Consider the following 23,732-nt stretch of genomic DNA (forward strand, 5'->3'; position numbering starts at 1 on the left):
CTCGTATTCCCCTTGACAACAATTGTGGCTTTATTCTTGTATATTAAATATTTACTGCTTTATATGAATATGCTGTCTGTGAGATATCTAGTAGTTATATTTTTATCTACCACAACATTTTGCATAAATGTTTTAATCCATTGATAGGGCTCCTGTACTGTTGAAGGGAATAACTAGAAAGTTAAATCTGAACTCCAGGGAAAAACCTAAAAACGTGGAACTGCCAAAATATTAGCAATTTTGAGAATTTTACTCCCCTGCCAAACAGCATGGCTAGATTGAAGATCTCTGTTTTGTCCTCTGCAGTTAACTGGCCCATCCCAGCCTCTGATTGGACAGAGCAGAACAGAAGCACACTAATGAGGTCATTTCACCTTCACCCCTTTCCCATAAAATTATTAAAGAAGGGAGGCTGCATGCACTGTACAAAGCAAGAGAACACTGAATGGCTCAGTGTGCTCCCCTGACTTCTGGTGTAAGGAGGATTACAGGGGCTGATATTAGACATATTCTGGTACATTAGGCCTCTTATACACGGCTGTCTAAAAATGCAGCGTTTTTAGGCATACAGGCATTTCATTTTTACTGATGTAAATGCAGACCATTGTTTTCAATGTGCCTGTACACACATGCATGTTAACGTGTACTGCGTATAGATCAGTAAAAAAAAATATACAGACATCCGCTTTGCCAGTCAGTATTTTTACGCGAGTACGCAAATTTACACATAAATATGTGCATATGCGTGCACTCCACACTGTCTTGATTAAAATAAATCTAGAAGAATTGTTATGTGTGGGTACAGGTACGCAAGCGTTATACAGCCCATCCTTGCATTTTTTTTTGTGCCAGGAATGTCTGATGTTCAATACAGTACATGCATGTACCCTTACTAGTTTTGTGTAAAATACACATTTGTTTAACCTGTTTCCGATTATGTCGCGGCCAATCACAAATGGTACTCCCTTCCTAAGACCACGCATGGGTAAACAGCCAATGGCTGGCGGCTGTTTACCACATAATCGGCTGTGATCCATTCACAGCCGATCACTAAATGTAAACACAGAGCTGTTACTACCTGTTACGGGCTCTTCTCTCCTCACACACCATTTCCAGTGTGAGGAGAGAAGAGCTAGGAGCAGTGAGTTACCGATCTGTGTAGTATCAGTGTCTGCACCAACACCACACAGTAAAGAGAACCTGTCACATCGATCCCCCTCCCCATTGCAGCTGTCACCCAACAGTCACCACATAAGTGCCCATCAGTGCTTATTGCACCTGTCACCCATCAGTGACCATCGCCAGTGACCGCCATCAGTGACCGCCATCAGTGACCCATCCGTGGCCCTCATCTGTCACCTATCAGTCCCATAAAGTGCACCAGTCACCATCAGAAACTGCCATCAATGACCGTCACCTGTCACCCATCAGTGACTGTCACCCGTCACATGTCAGTGACGGTCACCCGTCACCTGTTGCTCATCATTGACCATCACCTGTCACCCATCACCTGTCACCTGTCAACTATCAGTAAATGTCACCTGCCACCCGTCACACAGCCCATCAGTGACCATCACCTGCCACCCATCGCACAGCCCATCAGAAAAAGGTCCAAAAGAGTATATACCAGTGAGGAGGCATTCCAGATCCTCTCCATGACTAATGAGAGCAGCAGGGAGTTCTCATCAGATTCAAATGCCAATTCCGATTCTGAATCAAATTCAGCATTTGAACTGATCAATAGTAGTGGATCGGCAAATGAATCAGAGGAAGAATGGATCCCTCCTAAAAGGGCACGGTGCTCTGGAAACCAGGCAGCCACCAGCAATATATCCCAAGATTAAATTCCCAGGCCCAGTGCCAGTGCTGCCACCAGCAAAAGACCCCAAGAACAAAGGCCCAGTACCAGAGCTGCCATCAGCGATAGACCCCAAAACCAAAGGTCCACCACCAGCGCTGCCGCCAGCGATAGACCGCAAGAACAAAGGCCCAGTACCAGAGCTGCCCCCAGCGATAGACCCGAAAACCAAAGGCCCACTACCAGCGCTGCGGCCAGTGAAAAACCACAAGAAATGCCCAGGCCCATTACCAGCGCTGCCGCAGCATCACGCCCTAATGCCAGAACAGGAAATTCAAATCCCTCAACTACCAGCACCGGAGTGCCACGTCCCCCAAGAGCCAGGGCCACTGCCTGGATCAATTGTCTCCTCTGTGGACACTACTAAAACCACAGGTTTTACTTTTTTTTACCCTTTCCTCAATAGAATTTATTTTGGAGTGTCATTTTTGGTATGTAAATGCTATGTGTTAGAAATATGAAGGGCCTTCAAAAATGATAGGTTGTCAGAAAATTAGATGTGTAATTTATGCTTGTAGAATGCCTGAAGGTGCTACTTCAATGGTGGGCCTCTGTATGTGGCCAGGCTGTGTAAAAGTCTCACACATGTGGTATCGCCACACTCAGGAGGAGTAGCGGGGTGTATTTTGGGGTGTCATTTTTCTATGTACATGCTATGTGTTGGAAATATCTTAAAAATGGACAACTTTGTGTAAAAAAATGTGTTTCCATTTTTTTTCCACATTTTCCATAAACTTCTGGAAAAAAAGAACCATTCAAAAGACTCATTATGCCTCATAGATTATACATGGGTGTTTACTTTCCAAAATGGGGTCATTTTGTGGGCGTTTCCATTGTCCTGGTGCTCCAGGGCCTTCATAAATGTGATAGGTCGTCATGAAATTATATGTGTAATTTATGTCCCCAGAACACCTGACAGTGCTCCTTGCATGTTGGGCCTCTGTATGTGGCCAAGCTGTGAAAAAGTCTCACACATGTGTTATCGGCATACTCATGAGGAGTAGCAGAATGTGTTTTGGTGTGTAGTGCATATGTGAGAGAAATAACCTGTTAATATGACAATTCTGTAAAATAATAAAAAAAAACACAAATCTTCAGTTTGCAAAGAATTGTGGGAAAAAAATACAACTTCAAAAAACTCACCAAGTGACTTACTAAATACCTTTGGATGTCTACTTTCCAAAAAGGGGTCATTTGGGGGGTATTTGTACTTTCCTGGCTTGTTAGTGTCTCAAGAAATAAGATAGGCCTTCAGTACATGAGGTGTGATCAGGTGTGATCAATTTTCAATGATTGGCACCATAGCTTGTAGACTCTCTAACTTTCACAAAGACCAAATAATATACACTAATGAGGGTTATTTTTACCAAAGATATGTAGCTGTATAAATTTTGGCCAACATTTAAGAAGAAAAATTACTAATTTGCAAAATTTTATGACAGAAACAAAGAAAAGGGCATTTTTTCACTTTTTTTTATGTATAGCACAAAAAATACAAATCCACAAGTGATTAAATACCACCAAAAGAAAGCTCTATTTGTGTGGGAAAAAGGATGGTAAAGTGTTGCATGAAAGCTGAAAATTGGTCTGGGCAGGAAGGGGGTGAAATTGCCCCGTAAGCAAGTGGTTAATTAAAACACGACTGAACTCAAAGGGGTAATTTGGGGAGTGTTTTTACTGTCCTGGCATTTTAGGGCCTCGATAAATTAAATAGGCCATCAGTACATCAGGACCGATCAATTTTCAAATATATATAGCATAGTTTGTAGACTCCTATAACTTTCACACAGACTAAATTATATACATTGATTTGGGTTATTTTCATCAAAGGAATGTATCAGACTACATTGGTCTAAATTTATGAAGAAAGATTTTTTGTTTGCGGAGCATATTTTTGGTGATTTTGAAAATTTTTTTATGCCATTTTGAAATTGTCTTAACAATTTTTGTGCAAGTGTTTTGCACATGTATTAGGCTTCAAGCATTTATTTCCTAGGTTAGACAAAGGAAGGAGAGCAGCTGTAGAAGAGGAGAGGACTTTTTCAGGCGCAAAAAAAATGTGCAAAAATGTGTGAAATGGCACAAGTTGCCCATTTGCAGGTGCGCCTATTTTAATATATGGGGCCAAAGTGCCTGATTACACTAAAAAAAAGCTCATGTACTTCTTTGTGCATAGAGCATTGAGTGTACAAGAGACACTGAAATGTGAATGATCACAGTTACAAACAATGAGATTCTGCATGTTGAGTGTATCAGGCATAATCAGGTGTAGAGAAACACAATACAAATCACTCAAAGTAAATGGGAGACTAAATCCGTGTACACACGATCGGATTTTACGACGGGAAATGTGTGATGACAGGCTGTTGGCGGAAAATCCGACCGTTTGTATGCTCCATCGGACATTTGTTGTCAGGTTTTCTGTGGACAAATGTTGGACGGCAGGCTTTAAAATTTTCCGTGGACTAATGTCTTTTGTTGGATTTTCCGGAAGGAAGGACGAGGTGGAAGCGGTCAGTCTTGTAAACTAGTGTTCGTAATGGAGAATTAACATTTGTGATGTGGCAAATTATGAAATCTCGAAATGCAGTGCACATTCTCTTCTTCTTTATTTAATGGGATAATAATTAAGCTGCTTTCCTGGTGATACTGATGAAGTTATGGCAAACGTATTTTAAAAGGCTTTTATTTTCTAGTGATATCAAGAATAATATTATTATGCTTTTTTCTTTTTTTTTTGTGCACCATTATCCCATATTGTTTAAGATCAAAGATACAACTATGTTGGTGTTCCTTGTCAATTTTACATTGTATTTTTTTTAAATGTAACTGCCTACTCCCAAACTGTCATTTGAAGTAAAACCCATAGCTAAGTATTATTCTACACAATATTTTTTATTGTGCATTAAAAAAAGAAAACAAATAAAATTAGACATGCTATCTGCCAATAGAAATTAACCAAAAAGTGCACTCTATGCGTCCAAAAATTTAGAAAACATACCAAATCAAATCATTATTCAACCAAAAAATAAAATAAAAGCCTCATGCATGTGTCCTGCTTCTTAATATAGGGGGTCAACAATGCCAAGAGTTAGTGAAAGCAGGGGTCCGTCATCCGGAGATAATTCTGAAAATAATCCGGATTATTCTCCTGGAGCTCCCGCAGCAAAGGCATATAACATAATTGGTCACGAGTAATAAAGCAATCAATTTTTGGTCCGAGAAATCCTCCTCCTCCTGTTCCTCAACTGGACTTGGGTCAAAGTATGCAAGACAAAATCCAGGCACATGCCTTTGGACAAAAGTCCGAGGTTTTGTCTGTGAAAAATCCGACCGTGTGTGAGAGGCTTAAGGCTGCAATCACACCTGAGCGTTTTCAGCTCATAAAACGTCAGATAAAAACGCCCAATGAGCAAAATACCATTCATTGGCCCCTGTTCACATCTGAGCATTTTGTAGCCTGAAGCAAAACACCTGAAGCTCAAAAAAGTACACGAGCTTCTTTTTGGGCAGATTACATGCGTTTTTCTGCTTTTTACATTGGTGACATTTTGACCTGTGCAAAATCACGTCAGAAACATGGCAAAAAACGCAGGAAAAACGTGTGACTTTTCTTATGTCATTTTGAAATTGTCTTAACAATTTTTGTGCAAGTGTTTTGCACATGTATTAGGCTTCAAGCATTTATTTCCTAGGTTAGACAAAGGAAGGAGAGCAGCTGTAGAAGAGGAGAGGACTTTTTCAGGCGCAAAAAAAATGTGCAAAAATGTGTGAAATGGCACAAGTTGCCCATTTGCAGGTGCGCCTATTTTAATATATGGGGCCAAAGTGCCTGATTACACTAAAAAAAAGCTCATGTACTTCTTTGTGCATAGAGCATTGAGTGTACAAGAGACACTGAAATGTGAATGATCACAGTTACAAACAATGAGATTCTGCATGTTGAGTGTATCAGGCATAATCAGGTGTTGAGAAACACAATACAAATCACTCAAAGTAAATGGGAGACTAAATCCGTGTACACACGATCGGATTTTACGACGAGAAATGTGTGATGACAGGCTGTTGGCGGAAAATCCGACCATTTGTATGCTCCATCGGACATTTGTTGTCAGGTTTTCTGTGGACAAATGTTGGACGGCAGGCTTTAAAATTTTCCGTGGACTAATGTCTTTTGTTGGATTTTCCGGAAGGAAGGACGAGGTGGAAGCGGTCAGTCTTGTAAACTAGTGTTCGTAATGGAGAATTAACATTTGTGATGTGGCAAATTATGAAATCTCGAAATGCAGTGCACATTCTCTTCTTCTTTATTTAATGGGATAATAATGAAGCTGCTTTCCTGGTGATACTGATGAAGTTATGGCAAACGTATTTTAAAAGGCTTTTATTTTCTAGTGATATCAAGAATAATATTATTATGCTTTTTTCTTTTTTTTTTGTGCACCATTATCCCATAGTTTTTAAGATCAAAGATACAACTATGTTGGTGTTCCTTGTCAATTTTACATTGTATTTTTTTTAAATGTAACTGCCTACTCCCAAACTGTCATTTGAAGTAAAACCCATAGCTAAGTATTATTCTACACAATATTTTTTATTGTGCATTAAAAAAAGAAAACAAATAAAATTAGACATGCTATCTGCCAATAGAAATTAACCAAAAAGTGCACTCTATGCGTCCAAAAATTTAGAAAACATACCAAATCAAATCATTATTCAACCAAAAAATAAAATAAAAGCCTCATGCATGTGTCCTGCTTCTTAATATAGGGGGTCAACAATGCCAAGAGTTAGTGAAAGCAGGGGTCCGTCATCCGGAGATAATTCTGAAAATCATCCGGATTATTTTCCTGGAGCTCCCGCAACAAAGGCATATAACATAATTGGTCACGAGTAATAAAGCAATCAATTTTTGGTCTGAGAAATCCTCCTCCTCCTGTTCCTCAACTGGACTTGGGTCAAAGTATGCAAGACAAAATCCAGGCACATGCCTTTGGACAAAAGTCCGAGGTTTTGTCTGTGAAAAATCCGACCGTGTATGAGAGGCTTAAGGCTGCAATCACACCTGAGCGTTTTCAGCTCATAAAACGTCAGATAAAAACGCCCAATGAGCAAAATACCATTCATTGGCCCCTGTTCACATCTGAGCATTTTGTAGCCTGAAGCAAAACACCTGAAGCTCAAAAAAGTACATGAGCTTCTTTTTGGGCAGATTACATGCGTTTTTCTGCTTTTTACATTGGTGACATTTTGACCTGTGCAAAATCACGTCAGAAACATGGCAAAAAACGCAGGAAAAACGTGTGACTTTCTACCTGAAAACAAAACGCTCAGGTGTGAATGCAGCCTTAGGTGTACCAAAGAAACAATTATTCCCCTAAAACTTACCATATGAAAAAAAACTAAGCTGGCACTGTGGCCAGCCTACCCTGAGTCATTGTCAGCTTGCCCTGAGTTAACTACAGGGCAACCCCTCGTTTCCATAACATAAGGGCGTTCTGTAGTCTAGAGAGGGAGAACCAGGATGGGCCAATAATACTGCTTGGAATTTTAGTGCAGCAGAGGTGGCATTGTCAGCTCACTAATGAAAGTTAGCAGCACATTGAATTTTTGGTAGGATCAACTGGTATATTCCTGTACTTGCAGCATTTTAAAAAGAAACAGTAGATGGAGAAATGTACATGTATTGCGTTTTTTAAATACATTTCCTATTTACCTGGTATCTGGCAATTACCTGGATCTGGTATGTTTTTTGTTTTTTTTTTAAATTGTGAGATATACATCTCAGTCTATTTTCCAAATAAGGTCCAAAAACAAGGAACACACAGAAAGGAGTAAGAAAATGGTGTGGGGATAGAGAAGGCAGTCAGTAACAAAGATCAGTATGATGGAGGGATGAAGAATAAAAAAGGGAAGGTTAAGATAGGATAGTGTGAGGTAGGAATTAAGAAGTCAGGGGACTTGTAGCCCAACCATTATTTAAAAGAGGGGTAACTATATCTCTATCACCTTGGAAAGGTTTATGTTTCTAAAACTAGTGTTCTATATTCCTGGGAGCGGAAGACTCTATCCAGCAGTACCATATTAGTCTGAATGTTCTATAATGGTGATTTAGACCTGCAGTGAAGGCCCTTATGTTCTTAAGAGCTATAATTTTAGAACACCACAGTTCTACTGTCAGTATAGCCTCCTGTTTCCACACAATTACAATTCAGAACCTAGCTACATTCAGTAATGGATCAGTAATTAGCGCTTGTATCTGTTTCTGGGAAGGTAGTTAGAGTAAAAAAGGTATGCAGAAGGATAATCTCCAAGAGCAATGCTAGTCAATTTATGTATAAATTATGAATGTCATGGGCCTGGACCCAGAGGGTTCCCAGTTGGGGGTAATCCCAAAGATAAGGAACTGAGTCCTCATGTACCTTACACCTCTAACAGAGTTTGGAAGTCTGAGGGTTTTTTTATGTAGTACAGATGGGAGTCTATGTCAATAGGATTTTGAAATCTAATGGGGATGGAGGAACAATGTGCAAAGTACAAGAAATGATATCTCTGCCCAAGAGAGAAAATAGCGTTAATATTTCTCTCCCATTTGAGAAGCAAAGGTGGGGAATATTGGTCTAGGGGGCACATCAAGAGGCTATATGTTTGAGACAAAGAATGGATACCTTATTCAGAACAGAGAAAATCATATGAAGTAGGTTAATACCCTGGGTGATATTGCTTGGAAATGGATGCCAAGAAATTGTGTTTTTTTTTAATTTTTAGCATATTTCACCTGGATAAGGGAAGGATAGACACTGTGTGTAGGTTGGAGGCAAAGAGAGACTACCATTAATAGTTTTGTAGTCCTCAAATCTAAACTTGTTAGTCTGAAGAAGTAATATGAGTTGTTTATCTTGTAGACCTGATTCGATATCAGGGTTTCCCAGTACTGGTCAGTTCTGTGTCTTATCTGCGAGGAGATGAGACCAGCATTGGGTACCACACTTAGGGTGAATTTTAAAGATTTGACATTATTCTTCACTAGCCATGTATTCTCTATGTATCATATTTAAGAACAGATGTGGAATTGGTATTGGAAATGCCTGAATGGGTAAAGTAGACAATTAAGGATATTCATTTTAAGAATGGCACTACCCCTGAACCAGGTGTAAGATTCCTCTATTGCAAGTCTAGTCTTATAGCCTGTTAGAGAGGTGGTAAAAATCCCCTCAAAAAGTCTGTCGGCTGTGGGAGTGATCTTGGTACCTAGGTTTTTCTAATCCCTTTAAGATTAAATTGTTTTTTAGATTATCCATTTGGGTTTGGGGATGGAGATGAAGACATTAAGGGCTTCCGATTTCTGTAAATTGATTTTGATATAGAAAAACTGACCATTTTTGTTTAGAACAAGTTCTGGTGTAGTTATGAAGAACAGAAGGCCCTCAGCGTAGGTTGCTACCTTTATACTTGACTTTTTGGACTTGTATTATCCTTTGCCTCCCTATTAGAATTAAAACAACCTGGTCCACATGGATAGGGGAGCTTAAATGAGGCAACATGCAGTTGGAAATGATTTTGGTAAATAGTTCCAGATCCACATTTAGCACGGATGTTGGTCTATAAAGCCATATTTTATGATACACAGATAAACATTTGAGGAAGAAATTACAAATCTTTAACATACAACAATTAAAAATGCAACACAATCAAGTACCAATATGCAAGTTTAAAAAAAAATACATTCTGCTAAATGGTTTTGTAATATTGTAATACTGTGTGCTTACTGTAAATGAACTATAGATTTCCTTGTGTGAACAAAGGTCAAAGCCTAGTCAGGGCTCAGCAAGTCCTAGAGCTTTGTCTAGGATTTATGTTTGCAGTTGAGTTTCCAGTATGTAATTAAAAAATGTTAGAATGATCTACATGAAAGAGGAGACTGTCTGCTTTAAAATAAGGAGTCACTTGTCCTCCTAAGCGTCCATGAGGATGTTTAGAATATCAAATATTAGACTCTATTATTAACAGGACTGCTTGTGAATACCCTTTTAGTGTGGCCTGGTTCAAATGCCATTGCTAAACTGTACTACTACCCTGCTGGTTAAAGAATTAATTTGATGTGTTGTATGTGTAGCACCCTCTAGGTAGGTAGGCGCTAGAGATAGGATTTTGTAGGATAGGTAAATTTAGGCAGGCCTGGCTAGCAGCCAGGCTTGTTTGTTTTGATCTGACCTGGGCTGGGAGTGGTTTAGGTAGCAGCTGGTGACTCACAGGCAGCATTCCTGAGACTTCCCTCTTCTTTCTAGAGTTTGCTGTAAAGTTCTGGAAAGAGAGGAGGGGAAAATGAGGTGGAGTTGCCTTGGTGTCTTAGGAAGTCCTGACCAATCCCCAACCTTAAATACCAAGGGTCAGTTCAGTTGGGGAGGAGTTGTGGAAGAGCTGGAGATGGAGTGCTAGGCTGTTGGGGCCATTGAGGGAGCTCCCCAGTCTGGGGGGGTGACCTTGGGCCTGGGCTTGGGTGCGGACGGGACCCTTGTACAAACCACAGTGGTGTCCTAGACAGGAGGCACAGGAGAAGCAAGAGAGGACAGCAGGAGGGAGCACTGCTGGGCAAGTCTCCAGGGAGAGGAACAACTAGTCGTAGCTGGGGGAGAGTGGTGAGTGACATGCACAGCAGGAGAGGACTGGGGAGGCACGCCTGAGAGGATTGAGAGCATGCAGTCTGGAATGGGTGCAGAACCTGTGGAGTGGACTGTGGTGTCATGGCCAGTGGAGAAGGGCAGCTGCAGCCAGGAGGGCTGGCAGGGCCTGAAGATGGGTTATTGGACTCAGTAGCGGCATGTAGGACAGCTAGCACCCGAGACTTTCTGTTTTGTTACACTATAGGGGCCCGCGTTCCCTGCCTGCAAAAGGCAATTGCTAAGGCCTGGCTGAGACAGTGTCAGGCCTAACCACTTTGTGCTAGCTGTGCCTGAAGCAATGTGCAAGAGAAGAAGGACATGAAGATTAGAGAGGAAACGATGTGCAGGAGGAGAAGTGTAGAGTGGAGTGTATATAACAGGACTGTATATAGTTGTCCCAAGCAAGTTCCACCAATTTTAATGGGCATCACATACTTCCCTTACCACATCTAAGTTCATTCCCCTCAATAAAATACAAAAAAACTAAGCGCATGGACTGTTCTATGTCTCTGAGTGTCTAAGAGATGAATGCTGGACGCGGCAGGGTGACAAGTTGACCATAATACTCAGCAGCTCCTACAGGGGTACCGCTACATATGGGACAGAAAGATAGAAAGTAACATTTGTTCTCTGCAGATCAATGGGATGAGCTTTGATCTGCATATAATGCCAGATAAAACAATCCAAAAAGTAAAAAAAAAGAAAGATTCTTTAAAATAAAAATTGTTCCCCTTATTATAACTCATTATTAACCCCTAGATTGCCCAAATATTAACTTCTTCTTCCTTTTCTCTCCTTAGTTATTATTTTCCTGATGATTTTTTTTTTTTTTTTGCTAATTTCTATTTATCTGCTTGGAGAAAAACCCATGCATTGCTTAAACTGCTTGTAAAATGATCTGCGAATGGAGGAGAGAGTCCTGTCATTCATCAGACTCTCCCCATCAATTAATGGCTTTGTCTGTCAGACATGAGACATGCTTTATTACAGGTAAGTAATGGGACTGTGGCTATAAGAGAAAAATATTTTTGGGCTGAACTGTAGCTTTGAACAGTAGTGTCGGTGTTAATTTACATAACAATAATCTGGCCTTCTCCGCTCTCACTGGTTGTCACTGCTGACTCCCTTTGGCAAACAGGTTTGTTATAGCCTAATGAATTGAGCCCCAGGTGATATAAAGCTGCCTGAGTTGAAAAAATAGCTCATTATACTATAGTCACTAATTATAAATATAAATCATAATTTTACCATGCCAAACAAATATAATTTCCCCACTAAAACAAATAGTCAATCAAATATTCCTTCCACAAAAAAACATGCTGCCCTTTAAAGACTCAGCAAATGACATAAAGTGTCTGTTAAAGCAAAATATATACAAACATTAGGTGGTGCTACACATCATATCCTCTTACAAAATGTTTTTAAAGTATAAAAAGTGACCAAATATCAAAAAAAGTTCAGAGTAACATAAATAGTCCCAAAAAAGACATGTGTGCTAAAAATCACTAATAGTGTAAATATATATTCAAGGATAAATATTAATCTTCATTCAGTTGGCCCTATGAGGAAGTCGAAACATGTTGGGGAGCTACGGCACTCTGAATCAGGTGTGACACAAAAACACTAGCCCACGGTGCTTGGTTAGTGCTGCCGTGAGGTGGTGAGACAGGGAAGCAGGCATACTGGTGGATGAGTGTTTGATAGAAGGCAATGTTTTATATAACTTTTGTGAGTGGTTTTAATGTGTTTTATAAGAAATACTAGTTGTTACGTTACTGCACTATTGTTATCCTTTCTGTTTTATGGGCGAGTGTTGGATGGAGAGTCTATAAGGAGATTTAAATGCCTAAAGCAGGAGGATCCTGGGAAAGCTTGGAGCTGATTTTTATAATTTAAAGTGGTAGTAAACCTCCGGCGATTGTTTATTTATTTTTTTAACCTGCAAGGCAAAGTTATAATGTGCTAGTATGCATCACATACTAATAGGGCGTACACATGGTCGGACTTTGTTCGGACATTCCGACAACAAAATCCTAGGATTTTTTCCGACGGATGTTGGCTCAAACTTGTCTTGCATACACATGGTCACACAAAGTTGTCGGAAAATCTGATCGTTCTGAACGCGGTGACGTAAAACACGTACGTCGGGACTATAAACGGGGCAGTGGCCAATAGCTTTCATCTCTTTATTTATTCTGAGCATGCGTGGCACTTTGTCCGTCGGATTTGTGTACACACGATCGGAATTTCCGACAACGGATTTTGTTGTCGGAAAATTTTATCTCCTGCTCTCCAACTTTGTGTGTCGGAAAATCCGATGGAAAATGTCCGATGGAGCCCACACACGGTCGGAATTTCCGACAACACGCTCCGATCGGACATTTTCCATCCGAAAATCCGACCGTGCGTACGGGGCATTACACATTATGTGAAACTTACCTTAGAACGACGGCCTTCCAAAGCTGAGCTGTCACCGCTGACAGGGCTTCCATCTTCACCCATCTTCCTTTCGGTTTGCGGACTCTGGCTGCGTTAATGGCCGGAGCCGTGATGACATCACTCCCGCTCGTGCGCGTAGGAGCTGCTGTTAACGGCACAGCACTCTTAAGGAATGGCCCTGGTTGCATGTACAGTAAATATCTTTGAAACGGTGTATATTTAGGAGATATTTACAGTGACTATAGGTAAGCCTTATTATAGGCTTACCTATAGGTAAAATTCATGTATGGGAGTTTACTCCCACTTCGATGTGAGGCATTGATTTTTGGAGAGTTCATTGAATCTACACTGTGAAAGTGGTTGTCACAAGCACTGCATGAAGATTGATATTTATCATTGAAGATATATGGACACTATTGGTGACTTTTAGCACACACTTATGTCTTTGTTTGGGACTATTTATGTTACTTTGAACTGTTTTTGACATTTGGTCACTAATTTTAACCACTTCAATATGGGGCACTTACACCCCCTTCCTGCCCAGACCAATTTTCAGCTTTCAGTGCTCTCACACTTTGAATGACAATTACTCAGTCATGCAACACTGTACCCCAACAAAATTTTTATCATTTTTTTCACACAAATAGAGCTTTCTTTTGGTGGTATTTAAGCACCACTACGTTTTGAATTTTTTACGATATAAGTAAAAAAATAGCGAACATTTTGAAAAAAAAAATTTTTTTTTAGTTTCTATATAAAATTTTGCAAATAAGTAATTTTTGCTCATAAACTTGGGGCAAAAATTATACTGCTACATATCTTTGGTAAAAATACCATAAATTAGTGCATATTATTTAGTCTGTGTAAATGTTGCATAGTCTACAAGCTATATTGCAAATCATTAAAAATGTATCACACCTGACGTACTGGCGGCCTATCTTTTTTCTTGAGGCCCTGAAATGTCAGGACAGTACAAATACCCCCCAAATGACCCCTTTTTGGAAAGTAAACAGTACAAGGTATCTGGTAGGAGGCATGGTGAGTTTTTTGAAGTTGTAATTATTTTCCCACAATTCTTGGGAAAATTAAGACATTTCTTCTTCTTTTTTTTTTTTACACAGAATTGTAATAATAACAAGTTTTTTCTCACACAAAGTATGTGCATACTTCCAATTACACCCCAAAATACATTCTGCTACACCTCCTGAGTATGGCAATACCACATGTGTGAGACTTTTTCACAGCCTGGCCACATAGAGAGGCCCAACATACAGGGGACACCGTCAGGTGTTCTAGGAGCATAAATTACCCATCTAATTTCCTGATGACCTATCACTCTTTTGTAGGTCCTGGAGCACCAGGACAGTGGAATTACCCACAATATGACCCCATTTTGGAAAGCAAACGCCCCAATGTATATTTTATGAGTCTTTTGAACATGCCATAATTTTCCAAAAGTTTTTGGAAAATGTGGAAAGAAAATGAAAATGTATTTTTTTTTATCCACAGTTGTCAGTTCATAAGATATTTCGAACACATAGCATGTACATAGCAAAAATTACACCCCAAAATATATTCTGCTACTTGTCCCGAGTATGGCGATACCACATGTGTGAGACTTATACACAACCTGGCCACATACAGAGGCCCAACATGCAGGGGGCACCATCAGGCGTTCTAGGAGCTTAAATTACACATCTCATTTCCTGATGACCTATCACACCCTTGAAGGCCCTGGAGCACCAGGAATTACTCACAAAATGACCCCATTTTCTAAACCAAAGACCCCGTCATACATTCTATGAGGCATGAGCTGCAGATAGGTACTCAGATACCCTGATGGGTTGCAGATAGGTACTCAGGTACTCCAATGGGCTGCAGATAAGCACTTGGTACTCTGATAGGCTGCAGATAGGTACACGGGGACTCTGATGGGCTGAAGACAGGTACTCGGGTACTCTGATGGGCTGTAGATAGGTACTGGGGTTCTCTGATGGGCAGCAGATAGGTACTTGGGTAGTCAGGTACTCTGATGGGCTGCAGATAGGTACTTGGGTACTTTGGGCTGGTGACAGGTACTCTGCTACTCTGATGGGCTGGTGACAGGTACTCGAGTACTCTGATGGGCTGGTGACAGGTATTCGGGTACTCTGATGGTCCAGTGACATGTACTCGGGTACTCTGATGGCCGGTGACGGGTACTCGGGTACACTGATGGGCTGGTGACAGGTACTCAGGTACTCTGATGGGCTGGTGACAGGTACTTGGGTACTCAGATGGGCTGGAGACAGGTACTTAGGTACTCGGGTACTCTGATGGGCTGTAGATAGGTACTCGGGCACTCTGATGGGCTGCAGATAGGTACTCGGGTAGTCAGGTACACTGATGGGCTGCAGATAGGTACTTGGGTACTTTGGGCTGGAGATAGGTACTTGGGTACTCAGGGCTAGAGGCAGGTACTCGGGTACTCTGATGGGCTGGTGACAGGTATTTGAGTACTCTGATGGGCTGGTGACAGGTATTCGGATACTCTGATGGGCCAGTGACAGGTACTCGGGTACTCTGGTGGGCTGGTGACAGGTACTCGAGTACTCTGATGAGCTGGTGACAGGTACTCGAGTACTCTGATGAGCCGGTGACAGATACTCGGATACTCTGATGGGCTGGTGACAGGTAATCGGGTACTCAGGTGAGCTGGAGATAGGTACTCGGGTACTCTGATGAGCTGCAAATAAGTACTCGGGTACTCTGATGGGCTGTGACAGGTACTCTGATGGGCTGTGACAGGAACTCTGATGGGCTGTGACAGGCACTCTGATGGGCTGTGACAGGCACTCTGATGCTGGGGACAGGTAATCTGATGGGCTGTGACAGGTACTCTGATGGGCTGTGATAGGTCCCTCTTTATTTGGGGGGGGCAATCGGGCACTGTACTGTGGTTTTTTTTTAGCCAGATCTCCTCTTCACACACTGAGGAGGAGAACCCAGAAATGGCACTACTGCATTGGCTCTTTACCCTGACCGGAGAGGGGCTGTGTCCGAGGGACACGCCTCATCCCCGATCGCCGCAGGGCACGCGCGATTGGCGAGGTCGAGCACAGCTCATGTGACCGGCTGTGATTGGACACGGCCGCTCACGTGGTAAAGAGCCATTTTTATTGGCTTTTTACCCCATTCGGGGATGGGCTGTGTCCCGTGCTGTGCGCCCCCAGGGGCACGCAGGAGCGGTGAGACCGGACAGACGTCATATGACGTCCACCTGGAGGGATGGAGTGTTCCTGCCAGCGTCATTTTACAATGGCCGGTATGGAACTGCTTAAGTGCCATATCTGGTAATGGAGATGTATTTGAACACGTCACTAACACCCATAGATCAAGGACACCTTCATCCCAAAAACATAATTTTTTTTGGAAATCGCAAAGGAAGGGGATTTTAATGGTACCAAGACACATCAAATATTAAAAAAAATATTCTTTATTTCATTCCAAATTTAAAAATTTGGGGCAATTGCCAATAGGGAATCATTTAAAAAGATTATGACTACATAACACACACACATATATATATATATATATATATATATATATATATATATATATATATATATATATATATATATATATATATATATATATATATATATATATATACACAGCATATATATATACAAATACTGTGCTATCCAAGAATGCTTGTTGCTCGACATATTTCGCTGTACTGCTTCTTCAGGAGATGTAAAGCATACATAGCTATGAAAGAATAGATACAGTCAATACTGTTATCAAGACAGACAGTTTGTATTTACATTGCCACAAATATGACCACATGAAATATACATTGCATATACTAAATTAATACATAAAACAAGAATAAATAGCAGATTATAATGGTCCAAATGATGGCTTGAACGCAACACAAAGGGACATATGATAGAAAAACGCTTACCATCTATGCATGGCTCAGATATTCAAATAAGCAATGCTAAATAGTAGGTACAGAAAAACAAGAAGAGACGCACCACCAATGGTGGTAGGGACCATAGGGTGAGCATACAGGTATCCGTGTTTCTGTGAAATACAAAGAAAATATGTAGAAATAATGTATCTAAACAATAGATCTAAATATATCATGAGATCAGTTAATGTGGGCCCCAATAGGCCCACAAATACTTTGAACTGCTGTCCAATGCACCTACACTCATCCAAAATGGTGAATAGGAAAGGATATTACAATCCAAGGATGTCCGTCCACATTAGATCAAACAAACAGTCATCATATATCCACAATAGCCATGAGCCCACCAACAAGATCCTTCACTCCACAAGGGTCACAATGTCCCATCTAGTGATAAACAAACACCAAGGGAATTTAGATATAGAAGTAGTCCCATATACTTGTCAAATTTTTTACCAACAAAGTATTAGAATCCCACATAAGGTTTAACTGTCAGACAACAAAATGATGCTCACAGTGTCCCCCATTTCAGTGCAGGCACGGTGGCGGAAGCCAACAGCCCTGCCTTATATGCTCACCCAGAATACGGACGTGCTGTAGCCTCTCAGCATGACTGCTGGAGGCGTCGCACGCAAGCGCAGTGAACCCATTTTTGCCATCTTTGAAAGTCCATCAAACAGGACGGACCTCTCCAACACGGGTAAAGCCCATGGTCCCCACGGTGGATACAAGGGGGAGGGGTAGGAGCAAGATCCAATCCCTAAACCAATCCTCATGGAGGGCCCTGGAAGGTCTCGCTACGCCGGCATGATGGGCACCTGTGCCAACATCTGGCAGGAATAGTAGCACACTAAAAAGGTGCCATATCCATCCCGCGAGGGGAAACACCCCGCGTATCCGTACGATCACCAATGCTCCAGATGGTGGTGACTCAAAAAACTAATAATAAAAAAATATAATAATAGAAGAAAGAAATAAACTAACATGGCCAAGAAGCCAAGATCTATAATGAAATGATCTATAATAAAAGTCAATAAATAATGTAGTATATACTAGGGGAGGGAGAACGAGACCTATCCAAAAACATCCAGATGCCCCAATCTCTAGGTTCACGTAAACAGTCAGACCATCATTGAAAAAAGTTAGGTACATAGTTAGGTACATACAAAATGAAATGTATATCAATAGTAATGGCTTAGCCAAGAGAACATCCTAAGGGGACAATATCTAGAACCAGATTGACATACTATAGATAAGGCTTAAAGCTCATGGCTTCATTTAACCCAGGATATTTGGTGGCTGATAACTTGTAAATCCACCTTGCCTCTCTTTGTAACAGTTTTTTATCCACATCTCCTCCCCTTTCATGCGGAGGGACACGGTCTAGAGCAAAAAAATGGACATTGGAAAAATCGAATCCATGGTACAATCCTATGTGTCTACTAATTGGAGTTTCCATTTTCTTTTTGGAAATTAAGGAGACGTGGTCCCTAATATGGTGGAAGAAGGGTCTCTTAGTTTTACCTATATAATAGGCATTGCATTATATAGACAATGCCAATTGTTTCACAATTGGAAAAAAACTTACTGGTTTTCCAGGGTGTTTTTCCTACATGATGACTATGTACTAGGTGGTCCCTTAATGACTGAGATCTGTGAAAAGATGTTTCAGGATGTGAATTGATGTATTTCGAGACCACCTCATCGGTCTAAGTAAATGCCAATATTTTTCCACTATACGTTTCATTTTTTGATGTTTCCCTGAATACCTGGTAATTAGGCAGGTAGTGGACGTAGTAGATTGATGTTTTGGGAGCTGTCTAGTACACAGACGTTAGACTGTTTCAACAGTGGACAAGTTATAGTGGTGGTTTGTAGGTTCACTTGTATGAGCTAACAACTGGCTAGATGGACTGTCATATTTATACTAAGCTAAATATATCTCCAGTGTCATCTTAAAAAGTATTAGTGTAGCTAAGCCAAATCCTCAAATGTATTGCGCTGCACTGGTTGCAAGAAAACTCTGAATATCTTTGTAAGCTCTGTGTATATCTCCAAGGACCAAATATACATGTAAATATAAAAACAGAAACACAGCATACTGAATAGTGCAGGTAAAACTATTTTAATCACTTGCCGACCAATTGCCGTCGTTATACGGGGGCAGGTGGGCACGTTCCTGCAAATTGCCGTAGGTGTACGTTGGCTCTTTTAAGGAGCCATAGCAGGCATGCGCTGTACGGTGGGGGACCCAATGCGTGTGGCTGGAGGCCGCGATGTCTGCCAGCCACCCGTGATTGAGGGAACGAGAGCCAGAACGGGGATCTGTCAATGTAAACAGACAGATCCCTGTTCCAACAGGGGAGTAGAGCAGTGTTTTTCAACTCCAGTCCTCAAGGCGCCCCAACAGGTCATGTTTTCAGGATTTCCCTGAGATGAAACAGCTGTGGAAATTACTAAGGCAGTGAACCTGATCAAATCATCTGTGCATAATAATGGAAAGCCTGAAAACATGACCTGTTGGGGCGCCTTGAGGACTGGAGTTGAGAAACAGTGGAGTAGAGCAAGATCGGCTGTTCCTAGGGATTAGGAACAGCGATCTCTCACCTCCTCCTGTCAGCCCAGCCTCCATACAGTTAGAAACACTCCCAGGGAACACACTTAACCCCTCAATCGCCCCCTAGTGTTAACCCCTTCCCTGCCAGTGACATTTATACAGTAATCAGTGGCTATTTTTAGCTCTGATCGCTGTATAAATGTCAGTGGTCCCAAAAAAGTGTCAAAAGTGTCCAATGTCACAGTCCTGCTAAAAATCGCAGATCCCCGCCATTACTAGTAAAATATAAATAAAAATGCTTTAAATGTATCCTTTATTTTATAGACGCTATAACTTTTGCGCAAACCAATCAATATACGCTTATTGCAATTTTTTTATGTAGAAGAATACATATTGGCCGAAACTGATGAAGAAATTTGTTTTTTTCCATTTTTAGGGGGATATTTATTATAGCAAAAAATAAAAAATATTGTTTTTTGTTTTTTTTAATTGTCACTCTTTTTTGTTTATAGCGCAAAAAAAAACAAAAAACGCAGAGGTGATCAAATACCACCAAAACAAAGCTCTATTTGTGGGGAAAAAAGGGATGTCAATCTTGTTTGGGTACAGCATCGCACGACCACACAATTGTCAGTTAAAACGACGCAGTGCCGTATCGCAAAAAATGGCCTGGTCATTAAGGGGAGAAAATATTCTGGTCGGTAAGTGGTTAATAATAAATAAATAATAATTGCACTTACATACAAGTGACTTGGTCAGTGTATATAACTCATCCAAAGAAATGCCATGTCCCAACAACAGATGCAAAAGAGCTCTCACTGGGGAGCCTGTAATAGGAGAGGAAGCAATCAGGATGGGTTATTTTAGGTGGACACTGGAGAAACCATAATGAAAGAAAATACAGGAGCGGCCCAAGCTGGAGCAAATGGGGGCCCAATCAGTGTGTGAAGTGATGCATTACTTCCACTAAATTAACATGTTTGGGGTCCATGCCCCTTCTTTATAGTGGAGGAGTGAGGTACTGTGAGCTTTCAAATACGTTTGTATGAATCAGAAAATGGTGCCCAAATGCGCCTCACAGTGTCAAACAATCAGATTGAGAAAAGCCTCCGAGCGAGACAAGAATACAGAAGGAGTCTGTTGATCTGTCATTAAACCTGATGCAGAATTACAGAGCTGTCAAACACTTGCACACTTGACAGCTTGCAGCTAGTGTGTGTAGCAGGGAGAAAACTGTCTCATACTTATGGGTTGCCAATCAATGCAGAACAATAGAAAAGCAATAAATAACTATGTCTAAGGCCAGCTTAATTATTTAGAAAATTATTTTCTAAAATAAATTATAGTTGTTTAAATTACACTGCAGGCAAATAGGCAGAAAAAAAAGTTATGAAGATTTCCATTAGTTCAGCTGTTTGTCATCCTCCAATCTGATGACATTTCTCTGTTCTATAAAATTTTATTTTCCAGACTCTCTTCTCAAAGGTGCTACCTAGAATATAGATACACCATTCCAGCTATAAAGTTTTATTATGTCGTATATATTCAGAGGACAGGTTCCCTATCGATTTGAAAGTAAAGCTGGGAGAAATTATAAACTTAAACAGAAATCAGATTCACCCCCTTTACCTATGCTAATAAAAATGTGCAGGAATCCACAATTTAATTGACAAAGCTTAAGTTTGGTCAAAGCAAAGGAGGGTGAAATAAGGTCATACGAGAAGCCTTTATCAGCAGACAGCAGCATAGTTTTGTCTTTCAAAGTAGGCCCGTTTTTTCTTTTTTTAAGGCAGACGGCAAAGTATATTTCTTGCTTTCCTTTGCGGGATGTTTTGCAGCCATCAGTAGCAAGCAGCTTGATGTGGTTTATGACATCAGCTCAGTATGTCCCTGTGTCCACAAAGAAGAAATGTGTTGGCTGCTTTGTCATAAGAGTAGTCATTTTGTCCTTTCCATTTGCATGTAGCCCTCAAATAATATATGCTTGTTCTACAACGTATCATATGCTGTGCATCAACAAGTTATATCTTTGCCCTTGGTCATCTTACTTGAGACCTTAAAATAAAAAAATAAAAATTAAATTTGCTAATTCAGTGTATATTTATTGCAAATTTTCTAATGTAACTGTTGGTCGAAATATTGGGCCTGACTTACAAAATCACTTTAACCTCCCTGGCGGTATGATTATTTCAGATTTTAGGTGCTAAAAGCGTTACAATTATTTTGCATGGAAATTTGGCGGTTTATATTGTAGATAACTGATTCTTAAGAATAATTCACTTAAATCTGTCCAAACCAGAGTCTAGTAGACATCCCGGGTATGATAAAGTTTGAAAAACTACATCATAAATTACAATATAATAAATAACTATAAATAATTATACCAAATAATAATATAATAATAAAAAAAATTATTCAATAATGTAATCAAATCAAAAACACTAAAATTTGATCAGTTGCAGAATTGTCACTGTCATTACTTTTCAGTGTTTGATGACGGATTTCCCCACAAATCACTATCGCTCAATTCTGCGAGTGATTCTAATTTATTATCGCTGTTTTCTAGTTGGTCTAAAACCACTTTTGATGTAAAGGGACGGTTTTGGTTGCTATGGACAATCTCCAGTTTCCAGGCAGAAAGAACAGTTTTTATAATATAAAACTGCATGCAGGGCACTGGACAAACCACTAGGGACAAAGGGGATGTGTAATTATTTGATACAGTACTGTAATCTGTAAGATTATGGTATACTGTATCTATACTGTGTGTTTTACTTTTTACTTTTTGAATTTGGCGCCGAACTCCGTCCCCATGCATCGCAACACTCGCAGGGAAGGGAGCTCGGCACTGTGAATCGAGTGAGACACGACGGCTCGCAGATCACAGCGGGGAGACATCGCAGGATCCAGGGGACAAGGTAAGTAACCTCTACATGGATCCTGCAATGCGATCCCGAGTCTGGCTCGGGGTTACTGCTTTTTATTGAAAATCCACCCCGAGCCAGACTCTGGAATATCGCTAAGGGGGTTAAACATAAGTAGCACTTTTGTGGCTTTGCATGATTGTGTGGACATTTGCACAGCCAGTGAGTGCGTTCCCTTAACTGATCTGTTAAAATGTACACCAATGTTCAGTGCATGTGTTGTCTTGTGTATTTTCAGTGTCACTTGACCACTGAAATAATTCTTGTTTTGTGCCTTATAGGAAGATACGGTCCATATGTTGTAAAGCACTGCGTTAACTGTCAGCGCTATATAAATCCTGTATAATAATATAATAATAAGGGCTACTTAGTAAATCCATAATGTGACAAAGACCACAATTGCTCATGAAAAGCAATTGCTTATGAAAGGCACATGCATTAAATAAAGGAACAGCTCCAATGAATTCTACATATCTATCATTCACGGTTAAAGCACGGAACACATTGATGCATCATTTTGAACATTTTTTAATGATCCATGCATAATTTATTCTTAAATCAAAAAACAATTATACAATTTAAAAAAAGGATGTTGATAAAATATTAAATTACTACTCACAAGTTTTTCTGTCCTGTTGTGGCCATTGCCATCATGATTGTGGGCATGTGAAGCCCAATCACTAACTCTTCCTGGATAAGAGTATGGGTAACCAGCATGCACCTCTCGTCTCGCGCATGCGCGATTCACCGGCAGCTCTAGCTCCAATTGTTTCTAAAGTATGAGGATTGTATCATTTATGGACTATACACATGGTGATAAGTGTTGAGCAGAAGCAGAAGATCCGCAGAGGACACTGGGTTGATTCTCTTTGGTAGATTATTATTGGTTTTGTTTGATCTTTATTTATGGTGTATATACCAACCAACACTTTTACACTTTTGTTGTTAATTCATATATTTATTATTTTTTGACATACACAGATTAGGACAGCCCTATCACTTATTATATTTGCTCGAGTCTTAATGTGTAGCACCCCCTAATGTGCTAAAATGGAAATGTACACAGTTTGTTATTGTAGGTAAATTTGGCTGTCAGCCAAGCCTGTGTTTATTCTGGGTCAGGGTTTGAGTGACTCAGGGAGGTTGGAATGACTCATCGGGTAGCATCTCTGTTACCTTCCCCTACTTGCTGTAACTTTGAGAAACTTCCAGAAGAATGGGAAGGAGGTTAGGAGGAGCTTCCTGGAGTATTGAAGAGGTCAACTAATCCCCAGCCAAATGGGCTGGCAGGGGGAGGGACCCCTAAATACTCTGGGTCAGTCAGGGGCAGTGGAGT

At 40.5% G+C, this 23,732-nt stretch overlaps 1 long non-coding RNA gene across 11 annotated transcripts in view; it reads left to right on the top strand.

Annotated features, from left to right (window-relative positions):
* The window catches only part of LOC141140654 (uncharacterized), a 905,916-nt gene that overhangs the window by 497,389 nt on the left and 384,795 nt on the right, over window positions 1–23,732 (top strand). The window contains exon 7 of one of the 11 annotated variants that reach the window (XR_012243970.1): window positions 19,985–20,173. The exons of the other annotated variants lie outside the window; for them this stretch is intronic. This is a non-coding gene — a long non-coding RNA (uncharacterized lncRNA). The remainder of the gene's footprint in view (window positions 1–19,984; window positions 20,174–23,732) is intronic. 11 annotated transcript variants of the gene reach the window in all.

This window comes from Aquarana catesbeiana, linkage group LG04, assembly GCF_042186555.1.
Source record: "Aquarana catesbeiana isolate 2022-GZ linkage group LG04, ASM4218655v1, whole genome shotgun sequence".
Taxonomy (NCBI): Eukaryota; Metazoa; Chordata; class Amphibia; order Anura; family Ranidae; genus Aquarana; species Aquarana catesbeiana.